Source organism: Amphiura filiformis, chromosome 3 (genome assembly GCF_039555335.1).
Source record: "Amphiura filiformis chromosome 3, Afil_fr2py, whole genome shotgun sequence".
Classification (NCBI taxonomy): Eukaryota; Metazoa; Echinodermata; class Ophiuroidea; order Amphilepidida; family Amphiuridae; genus Amphiura; species Amphiura filiformis.
The window spans coordinates 19,550,653-19,563,799 of record NC_092630.1 but is presented as its reverse complement, the minus strand read 5'-3'; the positions used below and the strand labels follow the sequence as shown (position 1 = coordinate 19,563,799).

Below are 13,147 nucleotides of genomic sequence, written 5' to 3'. Positions count from 1 at the left end.
ACGTTCATACCCCAGCCCTTAATGATTTATAAATTCTGGACAGTGTAGTTGATGTTTAGTTCACATTTACAAATATATACACATTACATACTATATGTAATAAATTTTTACGCAGGGTTAAAGATTCACAGCTGCCTGTTCAACAGTGGAAAGCCTGAAAATTAAAACCCCATGAAAATTTTGCGCTATACAGTAATAACCTCCAAAAACAAGGCTGTATATTTGTGCCAAAATCTGAGATTCTTTGATTAACAATCTAGGCACTGGAATAAAATAATGATTTTCTTTCATTTCACCTCATTTGTCAGCTCATTTGTTGGGCACATATCTGATAATCAAAACTAACATTTTAAAATCATTAATCTTACAATATTCAGGATGAAAATCCACCTTGACAAAGAGCTTGAAAAACAGCGTGAAAATTACCAGAATGGCCCTAAAACAGTCTGAAAATAAAAGAAATTGCATAACTCTGGACTACAAAAAAAACCCCAGAATTCAGGTAAAAGCCTGGAAACTTACATCTCTGAATATTGCTTTAGTTAGTTAAAATCTCTCCATATGTGATAAAAACACAATATTTTCTAGCTTGCATGGTTGAGTTCACAAATTAAACAAAAGGTGGGCAGCATGCAGATATACCATAGAATCTGCCATACATTCCATAGCTGTGTAATTGTATTAGTGCTGCCCAGGTTGTCAATAGCAACAAAACAACAATAAAGGGTGAAATCATGGACATAATATGCTATAGTTTTCAGCAACGTTCTTCACCGGTCTGCCGATTTAAATGACCTAAAGAAGTGGACCTCAGTGGCGTAGTGTGGGTCATCACATGGGGGGAGGGGGAGACACCGACCATGATTGGGGGCACCGGGTCTGATGGGGGGGGGGCACAAGCTGTTTTTGGCAATTTTCCTATGGGATTTTTTTAAATTTCAGATCGATTAGGGGGGGGGGCACGTGCCCCTATGACGCTATGCCACTGGTGGACCTTATTGGCGAATTGAACCATGTATTCATCACATGGTACCTAAGCTCATTTGCTGGTTAAGCAGCATAGCATAGTGTGACCTAGTTCTTTTAGCAACACCAGACGGACACCGCTGAAGGAATTTGCGGAATACTATAGATGTTTTAAATAACAGGTTGTATCCAGTATATATAGTACAGTAAAGTGGGGAAAATTTGAAACTTATGCATTTTTTGCTCCAAAGGTGATGGGGTTTTCAATGCAAAGCACAAGCTTGGGATTAAATCCCCACCTGGTGCTGCCACTGGCTGTGTCAAAATGATTGCTACCCATCAGTGTCTTTATAGAGGCCCTGCATGAAATTATCGATTGGCTCCAAACAAAGGATTTGAGCCGGTGTCCTTCACCGTAGTTATGGCAGAGTGCAGTCCATTCAATCAAATGTTGTCATCAACCTATTTGATCGTAGTGCAGGGTTATGTGTGTGAGACGAACTGTCACGGTAGATTGCAATCATGCTTTTGTTGAATGCATTTGAGTAGTCCGCCATATTTACGGGATGATACGGACGTCACATGTAAGGCCTCTATTGTGTATTGAAAAAGCCTGCTTTTATTTGTGCATTGCAACATAATATGATCCCTTTGAAACCACCAAAACTTAAGTTTGATGACCTTTTATAACTGTTAATCTGCAAATTATGCAAGGATATCACAATCACTGTATACTGATCATAATTAATGATTGGTACCAATCATTTGATTTTTTTGCAAACACAATTTTTCATTCAATTTTAATGCAATCATAAATTGTAGCACAATTATGGTGCAGGCTATCATCAGTATCGATACACTAATTAATGTCTATGACTGTGACGTGGGATAATGTTTCCATGGTTTCATATCAATCTCATACAGCTCACATGAAGAAAAATCAACTATGTTTGTATCTAGAAGTGTGATCTATTGCAAAAGAATAATGTTATAATGTATCGTACATAAGTGGCAAACTCAGGCCACTTCTACCTAGGGGGATGGAGGAAAGGTGGATTTTGCTGTCCCCTTCATCAACAGCCCGAAAATGTTGACCCAATATTTTTGTGATGATTTGAAAAAGTGAAGAGCAAAAAAAAAGTTATTAGGTTCTAGCAACCTAAAAACAAAACAAAAATTATTTATATTTCCAATTTTTAAACAAATTTTTTAAATTTTTCCGCCGCTTTAATCTATTTGCCACTCCTGCTGCTTTTCTTTTTGCCACAACCTGCTTTTATCTTGGGGGCAAGCCCTCCTCAATATACACACATGTACATATTCCTTTCTTTCAGGTTGTCCATTTATTGTAGTATCTAACTGTAATGCCACCATAGACTGTAAAAAGAAATACAGTCTATGATGCCACTATTCACTTCCTGGAATTATAATATTATAGGTTCAATGTTTTCAGGTTGCAAGAAAAAACACAATGGCAACTAAAAAGTAGATATGCAAGCAATATCAGTAATTCATATTATTATTGTGATTTATGGTATATGTACTTCAATGATATATATTGCAATATTGTCATGGGGAACCAATATATAATGTAAGATTACAACAAATGAAACCATCATTTGAAGAGTTTAGATGTAAAAACCGATGTCTATTTTTCTCAATTTGAGATATAGGCAAATATAACTGGTCAAATATAAAGAAACTACTTTTGATAAACAAATTTATCTTAAAGCTTTCATTATAGTGTTTGTCTGCTTTTGCATCTAAACTCTACATTTGTAGATTTTCAAGTACATGTACTAGTACATGTTGTATTTATGTTTGTGTGGACATTCATGTTAGTTTGTTTAGTTCACAAAAATATTATTACAATTCTTGTAAGATTAAGGCGCGCCCCTCACTCAGTGATCATTAGGCATTTTTCAAATGAAAATTTTGGCAAAAAACAACCCGGAGAAAAACAGCAGTATTGACAAAGATGAATGACACCAATGTTAATATGAGAAAGCAATGAAATAAAATAATGCTTCATTGTTTGCAGACAATTAATCAGGCAATTGATTTATTGTAGTTATTTATTGAGTATTATTTATGTTGTCATGTTTCCAATGTATTAAATTCCAAGATGAGCAAAATGTGATGAAACCTGGGGGAGGTGGTACTTGAATTCTGGCTGGGTACCCATGCTCGATCCGTATTGTATTTTAAAAACAAACCTAATTTGCAACCCCTGCTCTACAAATTCCTGGATATGCGCCTGATTTCCCCCCCCCCCCCCCCCATGCTATTTTTGTTACCAGGTAAATGCTCATATTTTTCTCATAATAAACCCCAGTGAAAGTTTAGACCTGTTTTGTATGTACAAAATGTAGTATGAACAAAAACACTACATGTACACCCCTGGTCAATTTTGTGCCTATTTTTTTGCATTTTGTTCACAAATTATAGCGCATTGGTGACAAGTAAGATATGTATATTATAGGGGCAAGGACTACAACTACTGTACTAAAAATTCAGCAACTCAAAGCAACTAGTTATTGATTTATTGATCAAATATTGGTTTTCCCTAATTTTTGACTGTAACTCCACAACAGTTGTCTGTGCTGAAATAAAATTTCCAGTGCAGTAGCTGTAGTCCTTGCCCCTATAATATACATATCTTACTTTTCCCAATGCGCTATAATTTTTGAGAAAAATGCAAAAATAGGCACAAAATTGGGCAGGGGTGTAGTACCCCCTTAAGGGCTGGGGTATGAACGTTTGGACAGTATTAATATTGTGGGACATTAGAGCACACCAGACATATCGAATTGCATTCTGAATCTGAAGAATATCATTCTGATATCAAATAATTTTGATTTTTGAAATTCGCAATTTAATACACATTTTATGGCAAATCATTAAAATTGATATTTTTGATATTTAACAGTACTTGAAGTAAACTTTATAAATCTGATGATTTATATTTAAAGTGTATGTAGGTGGGATGAAAAGTTGACGATCAATTGAAAATTTTGACCTTTTCAGTATTGAAGATATGGATTTTTTCCCCAAAACACCAAAAAAAATTAGGTCTTTTTGGGAAAAAAATCCATATCTTCAATATGAAAGGTCAAAATTTTCAATTGACCGCCTGCTTTTCCTCCCTGCTACATACACTTTAAGAATATGTCATTAAATTTATATAATTTACTTCGAGGACTGTTATATATCAAAATTTGAAAAATATCAAATTTTTATAATTTGTCATAAAATTTGTATTATATTGTGATTTTCAAAAATGAAAATTATTTGATATCAGAAAGACATGCTTCAGATTCAGAATGCAATCGACAGGTCTGAGGTGCTCTCATGTCCCACAAAAAATACTGTCGAAACGCATAATAAACGCTCATTTTAGATCCCTTAAGTGGCTCATATTACCACCCCAAGTCATCTACTGTTCACTGTGATCGGCCTACACATTGGATTATGGGTCTCAGTATGGTAGAAACACCATATGATACAATCGGATCATGTACCTTTAATGCACCTAGCTGACATGCTCAGACACACTTTCAGACACACCATGCAAAAATCTGCATGGTAACATGGTTGATGTTAATCTGTATAGAACAGGCCTGGACTAGTCCCAGGTACGTATACTTGGTACATATTAGCTATAATATGTATATCATTTTTTCTTCTTTACAATATTAGGCCAAATAAAATAAAAAACATGTTTCGTCCAGGTTTTTGAAAAAAAGGAGGAAGAGGAGGCTTTTTATTTTTTATCTCAAAACCTAAATTATTTTTCAACAAGCAAGACTAGGTGCCCCCTCTAACTATCATAAAGCCTTATAAAAGTGTTTCTTGTATAGTAGCAAGGCTATAGAAAGCATCTCTTCTTCCTAGACATATTTTTTGAAAAGTTATAACTGAATTTCAAAAAATAAAAATAAAATTGAAGGAACCTCAAAAAAGGAAGCGGGAGGGGACGTGAAACATGTTTATTTTTTTATTTGGCCTTAGGGCAACCATATACAGTGGAAACTCATTAACACAAAGTTGTGCGGAATTCAAATTTTACTTCTTGTTATCAGGAGTTTGTGTTATCCAGTTCTAATAACATGTGAAATGTATGTAAAACATAGTTGTTGTTATGAGGAACGTCATGTTAAAGGGGCATTTCGTGATCCACAGCCTCATCCCCCCACTTTTCCCAAAAAAAGTTGAGATTTTTACACCACTGGATACCTCTGGCTACATAATGTTTATGTACCAAATAAAAATATCGCCAAATTTGAATTTCGTTCTGGTGCACCAGAACGAAATTACAACACATTGTCTATGGAGCAGTGTAATACACATAATCATGCATAACTCGCAAACACAAAATCGGAATCAACTGAAATTTTGGGAATATGCTTTTTTCGTGGATATCTAATGAAAAATGACATAAATAGAGGATGCTAGGATCACAAAATCCTCCTATAAGAGGGTTCATGTTAACGAGTTGCCATGCATGTGATGCTAACAAAAATGCAACAATTAGCTGGATTGATTTTTCAGACAATCTGATATTAAGTCTCCCTTTCAAAATTTACAAAGTAATCATTAAGGGCTCTGGTATAAACGTTTCCACAGTGTTTCTTGTGGGACATGAGAGCACATCAGACCTATCAAATTGAATTCTGAATACGAGGAATGTCCTTCTGACAGGGACAGGTTTAAATTTTTGAGGGCCCTGGGCCAGGCCAAAATTTGGAGGCCCCCAAACTCACTGTGAGGAAGGCATGTGCCCCCAAGTGCAAGTTTTAGTTCAGGTGTAAGATCAACATTGGTGGCGGGACTATTAAAATTTAGATGCAGATGAGCATATCATACCAAAACACTTGCGCGTTATGCGCACAATTTTTTTTCAATTTCAGACTATTTTAGCCGAAAGTGAAAGTGAATCTTGCTACACAATGGGCCATTTTCGGGCCATTGTGCGCAAGCTACACTAAATTTGTACAATTTCACCTTATTTTGGCACTAAATATGGTGTTTTGGGGGGTCAAAAGAGCAAATTTGGGGGGCCCCTGGCCCAATAGTAAACTGGTCCTGCTTCTGATATGAAATAATTTATATGATATATTATTAAAATTTGATATTTTTAAAATTTTTGATATTTAACAGTCCTTAAAGTAAACTTTCTAAATCTAATGATATGTACGTAAAGTGTATGTTGCTTGGATGAAAAGCTGACGATCAATTGAAAATTTTGACCTTTTCTATTGTTCCCAACAAAAGACTTAATTTCTTTTGGTGTTTGGGGGAAAAAATCCATATCTTCAATATGAAAGGTCAAAACTTTCAATTGATCGTCCGTTTTTCATCCCAGTTACATACACTTTTAAGTACATATCATTAGATTTATAAAGTATACCTTGAGGACTGTTAAATATCAAAAATACAATTTTTAATCATTTGCCATAAAATGTATATTATATTGCAAATTTAAAAAAAAAAATCAAAATTATTTGATATATTGGGTACATAGAGGCATGGATAGTTAATGGAACGAATATGGTACTTAAAGGAGGATTTCGTGATCCTAGCATCCTCTTTTTATGACATTTTTCAGTAGATATCCACGAAAAAAGCTTATTTCCAAAATTTCAGTTGATTCCGACTTTACCTTTGCGAGTTATGCATGATTATGTGTATTACACTGCTCCATAGACAATGTGTTGTAATTTCGTTCTGGTGCACCAGAACGAAATTCAAATTTAGCGATATTTTTGCTAAACGAATTAATCTGCAAGAAATATTTGGTACATAAACATTATGTAGCCAGAGGTATCCAGTAGTGTAAAAATCTCAACCTTTTTTGGGAAAAGTGGAGGGATGAGGCTGTGGATCACGAAATGCTCCTTTAAACATACTTCATACCAACAATTAGCAGTTATGAGGCGTAAAAATTTCTTTAATTCCAGGATTAACATTTTTTTTGTCTTTCAATGTTTATTGGATTTTTATTATGAAAAAATTATGACAGCAGTCAAGCTTTGACTTACGTTTGGCAGACACATGTGTGAAAAAATATAAAAAATCTTGATTGTGTATATGTTTCCACGGTTAAAATACATGTATCATTTAGTTTCAAATTTTGGCACTTAAAACTCCCTATCTTTTATAGATTTAAAAAATAATTTAATTTATGTCCGATTTTGGCCGAAAAATATAGCCATTTTGGGGTGACAAAAAAATTGACTTGCAGATTCCTGTGAGTGTATAAACATGAACACTAAAATAGAGCCTAACTTTCTATGCTAATTGTGTAACAAGGGTACAATTGTGATATTAAAAGCACTGAATGGGATCCACATATTTCTTTCCCCCCCCCCCCTTGACGTGCCAAAAAACTTTGCCCCCCCATGTTTAACCAATGACGACATCAAAATTCAGTCAATCTTGTCCGGCCCCCTTCACAAATAAGTACATGTAAGCTAGATTTACAGCAAAGAAAATAACTTGCAATATGCTACCCCCATCCCTAAGAATTTTGAGAGAGTGAAAAATTAATGGATTCTCTAAAAAGAATAAGTCCTTCAAAACTGGGAAGTTTAAGGCTAAACAAACACAAACTTGCTCCTACCAATACCTCCCTCTAGAGCAAGTTTATGTTTATTTGGCCTAAGTACCCCCATTTTGAAGGATTTATTTTCTTAGAGCAAATTTTCACTCAAATTTGACGATTTCGGGCAGAAATATACCTGTACACTGTGGTATGGGAAAAAAACAGATTTTAAAAGGATTACAAAAATGGTGGGCAATTCAAAGTATAGGCCCTACATACATACATGTATAACATATGATCATGCAGCCATTATAAGATATTAAAGGTCAAATCTCAATTAACGGAAGAAGCTTACCTTTCTTTTTTGCAATTAAATATTCTATTTCCCTATTATTCTTAATGCAGGCCCTAAAACATTCCAGGGTTAACCTTAAAGATTGAAACAAAGCCAGGTCTAGATTTGGGCAGTTTTTCTTTTATATTGAGGATGATGACCAAGGATCCCGGCCAAGGATGTTGAATTTGAGGGCCAATATCCATGAAATGGGCATTGTAATCAGAAAATGAAACCTAAATGTCGAATTTTTTTCACAAAAAACCAGTAAGTGGCGATGTAGCTACAAATGGCCCCCTAAACGTTGTTGATGATGTATGCTCAAAATCCTACACTTTTCGCTGTTTGTTATTTAATGACGATTACAAAATTAGCACTTTTAAGTGACCCCCAGGGTCCTGAATAGATAAGTCAATTGTCATATTTTTCTACGGTGCTTAGTTCAGGAGTTGAAATAGGTCAAATGTCAAAAATTTCATACATACAATGTAGAGGTCAAAATTACAAGAGACCAATTTCATCGAAACTGGTCTCAGATTACTCCCCTTTAATAACAAGAGCTCCCCTTAACATCGGAAATCTCAAACATACTTAATTCACAATTAAGTGCATGTTTGTATTGTCATGTCCCTCTTTATTAGATTTCATACAGCCAAAGTCCAATAGAAATACATGTACCGTATGTAACTACAAGCATTGACCCAAGATTTGATTCCGAGGTACCGTAATATATTTCTCAATTTCCCAAATAAATTATTTTCATATTTGGTTTGCCGAGGAGTACATGTAATTGGAAAACAAAATCGATTTAAGCGGTGCATTTTGAAAATTTGGCTTCTGTGCATGAGATATTTGACATTATTTACTAACTCCTGAACTAGGCAGTAAGCATCCTACAAGTAGTACAATATGACAGTTGACTTTTTTTTATTCCTCATGAGAGGAACAATTTGAGATATTAGGCCAAAAAAAAAATGAGGTTTGTCTCAAAGCTTGCGCGCGCGTTTGTAAAATCGCACGATTTGACAAAAAAGAAATGCGGAAATTTTTTTACTTAAAAAATAAATTTTTTTAGTTTTTCCATAAAAATCGGCGAAAATCAGACTTTTTCTCAAAATAAAAGTCGGGAAAAAAAAAAAAAAAAAAAAAAAAATTGCATTTCGCATTTGTTTTTAAATTTCTCGTGAGCTTTGAGACAACCTTTTTTGGGGGGGGGCCTTACAGCATGATAGAACAGATCAACTTTTGACCCCATTATGACCTTGGACCCCTTGTGGGAAGCATATGCATAGAAAAAAATGGAACCAATTCTTATTCTTTGAGGTGCAAGTATGCCAAAAAACATTGGTTCCACTAATGTAGGAAAAGATTCCAAACCAAAAACCACCCTTTTTTAAAAAGAAAAGTGGGGGGATGATGCTGTGGATCACGAAATGCCCTTTTAAAGTCATATTATAACATTTTGTCATTTTCATACAAAATAGATTACCGTAACCACCCGGGTATAAGCCCACCTTCAGGTATAAGCCCACCCCCTATTTTTCAAAACATTCTGGGAACAAGGGTGCACTCGGCTATAAGCCCAGTACAAAATTTTGACCAAGTTCATAAATCAAATCAATGCTTTTCTCTCACATTAAGAACAAATATAAAAAAATATCAGTTAGAATTTTACGAAATTGACATACATATATGTAGATGATAGAAATTACTAGTACATTGGGCATTATACAAATGGGGATGATTAATTTCTTATTTCTAAATTCAAGTACTAGCCCCTCCCCGGTTATAAGCCCACCCCCATTTTTGAAGTGAAATCTGCCATCTAGGGGGTTGGGCTTAGGGCGTGATCACATCAGGCACTTTTGATGTAGGGACGTGGAGTCGACCCTACATCGAAACCACTTCCCAGTGTAGTGTGAACACAAAGTAAGTGGATTCGACCCTACATCATCAATGTGGATCGAAACTACCTGGTTGAGGTAGTTTCGACCCTAGGAGGTGGGTTAAATTTCAGTAATGTGAACACGATAATGTGGAGTCGATCCACATATACCGGAAGTGGCTGTGGTCGTACTCGTACGGGCCGAAATGGTGAACGTCAATGGCACAAAACGAACTGAAGACGCCACCAATCAATCGATATTGGGGTCCAGCATTCGAGTCATCCGCACCCAAACGCAATTACCTCGCATAGCGCGCGATCAACTTTATGCAGGCGCCCCGCGCTGAATTGCCAGCTCGCAGTACGCGGGTAGTTCTTCACAGTGTAAAAAGTAAACAAAATTGTGAAACAAAATAAAGATTGAATTTTAAATAGCATCGCTGTTTTTCCGTATATAGGCCTATCTTTTGTATTTTATGGCATCAAAACAAACTGGAACAAAGGTAACTAGTATATAGTTCCCGCTTAAACAATTATTTTATGGAAGCTAAAGTGAAATATGACAAAACAGAGGAGAAAATACGCTGTATTTGGTATTTTTACACCGTGGACACGTGAGAAACGCACGTGTTGTTTGTTTACATCTCAGACGCCAATATCGATAGGTGACATCATCAGGTCTATAAGGTCTATAAATCGCTTCTGAGGTGATGGCTTTACGAAATTTGGTATCTATGCTGCGTGGTACTACATGTGAGTCGTTCTACATGTAACATCCGGTATGTGGATTCGCCCACTTACGCCATAACCCACTTTCGATGTAGATTAGCTTGCTAGTGTGAACGCGAACTCAATGTGGATTCGATGTGGATCGACACCACTTCACTACCTACATGTAGGTACGAACCCACATTGTGTAATGTGAACACGCCCTTATACCCGAGTGGTTACGGTAGTATTTCTTTGCCATAAAATGTTAGCTTTTACTGTCAGATATATCCCCTTTTAATTTTGAGCCGAACAACTAAGGCAAAGCAAGAAAATTGGAATTTTACTGTACTAATTTCCATTGTAATAAAACGAAGGTTCATGCATTTTATTCAAAATCTTGGATTTTGACAAAACTACAGCACCTCGAGTCCAGGGTATGTTGGTTTAAAGTACACTATAATCGTGTAAAAAAACAGAATTTGAAAAATATTTAGGGCGTCCTCCTCAGCAAATGTTATAATATGGCTCTAACCCTAACACCAGTAAAAACCACAAAATACCATGATGAAAAATTCATAACATGCATGCATCCCAGGGTCTGCGATGATGCAATCACCCGAAGTGTGATATGCTCACGGAATTGCTGGCCGGGCAGCAATAACCTGTGTAGCTACCGGTCCGCGATCGTGTGCTTGGCATGCGGGGGGTCAAAGGTTCGAATCCCGGGGGTGGCAAGTCAAAAATTCTTCTTCTTCTTGAAAAATTCGGATCTTCTTTGACTTCCGATACCAAAAAGCATGGGTCAGTGTTAGGGTTAAAGGGTGAATAAATAATATCTGAAAAAATTGATGTTGTTTTTGTTGTAACATGGCAAAATGGCATTCATTTTTTACAATGATGTAAACTTTTTAGTAAATTTGGCTAAAGAGACAATCTGTCACGGAGTCATATTTGGTTTAAAATCAGATTTGCCGTAATACATTGTAAGCACCAGCAGCTCGCTAATAAGCACCCCAAACAAAGTTAAATAGGCTTGACAGAACCAAATGATTATTTCTCCCATTTATCTTGAATAATTAGCACTGGCAAGAATCAACGTACTGGTATAAAGTACGGTAATTCTTCAAAAGGATCCATGAAGTATATATATAATATGCACATTTATTGCACAGAATAAAAATGGCACACAAAATAGTCTTTCTTCAGTCACACATCATGAATGAGCCATGAATATTTTATTTATAATACTTTTGTGATGGATTCTTTATCCATCAAGCTTGAATGAAGGTGTGGATTTGGAAGAGATGTTCACTTGAAACTCGTGCAATTTATCAAATGTAAGTAAAGGCCTACACAAGGCCAAAAAAAAAAAGTTGTTTGTTTGTCCTCCACCGCCCGCTCCTCAGATGAAGGCCTGACCGATATTTTTTTTTTCAATTTAAAAAAAAAAAAAAAAAAATAAATAAGTAAAATTCAATTTTTTTTCCAGATTTGGAGTATCTCTGGACCTCTTTCATGGTTGAAAATAAAAAAAGTCCACCAAATCATTAAAAGACTATGACATGAACACAAATTATAACTTTAACTGCATATTTTTGTAAGTCACCATGAATGATTGTACCATTTAGCTCTAGCAAGGTCCAGAAATACGACAAATCCGAAAAAAAAAAATCCGCCCGCCCGCCCGCACGTCCTCTTTCAAAGCTGTGGAGGACAAACAAACAATTATTTTTTTTTTGGCCTACACAATCCACATACATTAGTTGTTTGCATAATAGTACTGCTAGCGGATACAATGTATTTTAAGTGCACTACTACACCAAGATCTTGTAAAAAACATGCACATCAAAGAAAGATACAATTTAAACACCTTACAAAATGTATAATATGTTGCCATACATCATTGGCAATCTAAAATTACAATTTTAGTTCATCAAAAATTGAAAGTGACTTTTACAATATAATTTATGAATCTCACTTCATCAGTCACAAATGAGACGGATTTCAGCCACAGAAGATATTTTACACTTCTTACAATGCATTTCTTCCTTGTACTGATATGCTTTTCAGTGCAACATGGGTCAACACTCCCAATAACACCTTTATAATTTTCATGCAAATTGCTTTTCACTATGGATCCATGTTGCACTCAATAGCAAACTGTCAGTACATGTAACAATGCATTGTGGGACGTGTAAGGTATCTTCTCTTCCCTGGGTTTTGAACACCAAAATTTACATGTACACTTCCCTGGTTGAACCACCATAGCAGAATTTGGTTTCCAAATAAAGGCCAGAATAAGAAGTCACAAGTACAACTACAAGTCTGCATACATGCAAGCCCGGGGGGATCACTCATGTATAAAAGTTGTAAGCATCCGCGTGAATTGACTTTCAAAAATGACCTAAGCTAGGATGTCGAAAATTTGTCAAACTGACCCTAAACAAGGATTGAACTGAAATAAAAACACCCTAAGCAAGGAATTGTCTTGAAATTTACCCCTAAAACAATAGACATTATAAAAACACCCTAATCGAGGAATTGGTTAGAAATTTGCCCCAAACAAGGATAGACATTGCGTGTGTCGGTACAGTGATATCAGTAAGCTTAAAATTGGCACTGTTGAAGTCGGCTCCATTTTAAAAATCTGGTTGGTAAAATTGCTCAGAAACCACTCTTTTGTGCCGAATAATTTGATAAATATGTC

The 13,147-nt window shown here is 35.6% G+C and overlaps 1 long non-coding RNA gene across 1 annotated transcript; it reads right to left on the bottom strand.

Annotated features, from left to right (window-relative positions):
• Positions 1-11,635: 11,635 nt before the first annotated feature.
• Positions 11,636-12,775, bottom strand: LOC140148172 (uncharacterized). Its single transcript, XR_011858451.1, has 2 exons — positions 12,182-12,775; positions 11,636-11,789 (listed from the first exon to the last, which is right to left on the bottom strand). It is a non-coding gene; the product is annotated as an uncharacterized lncRNA (long non-coding RNA).
• Between the last annotated feature and the right edge of the window lie 372 nt (positions 12,776-13,147).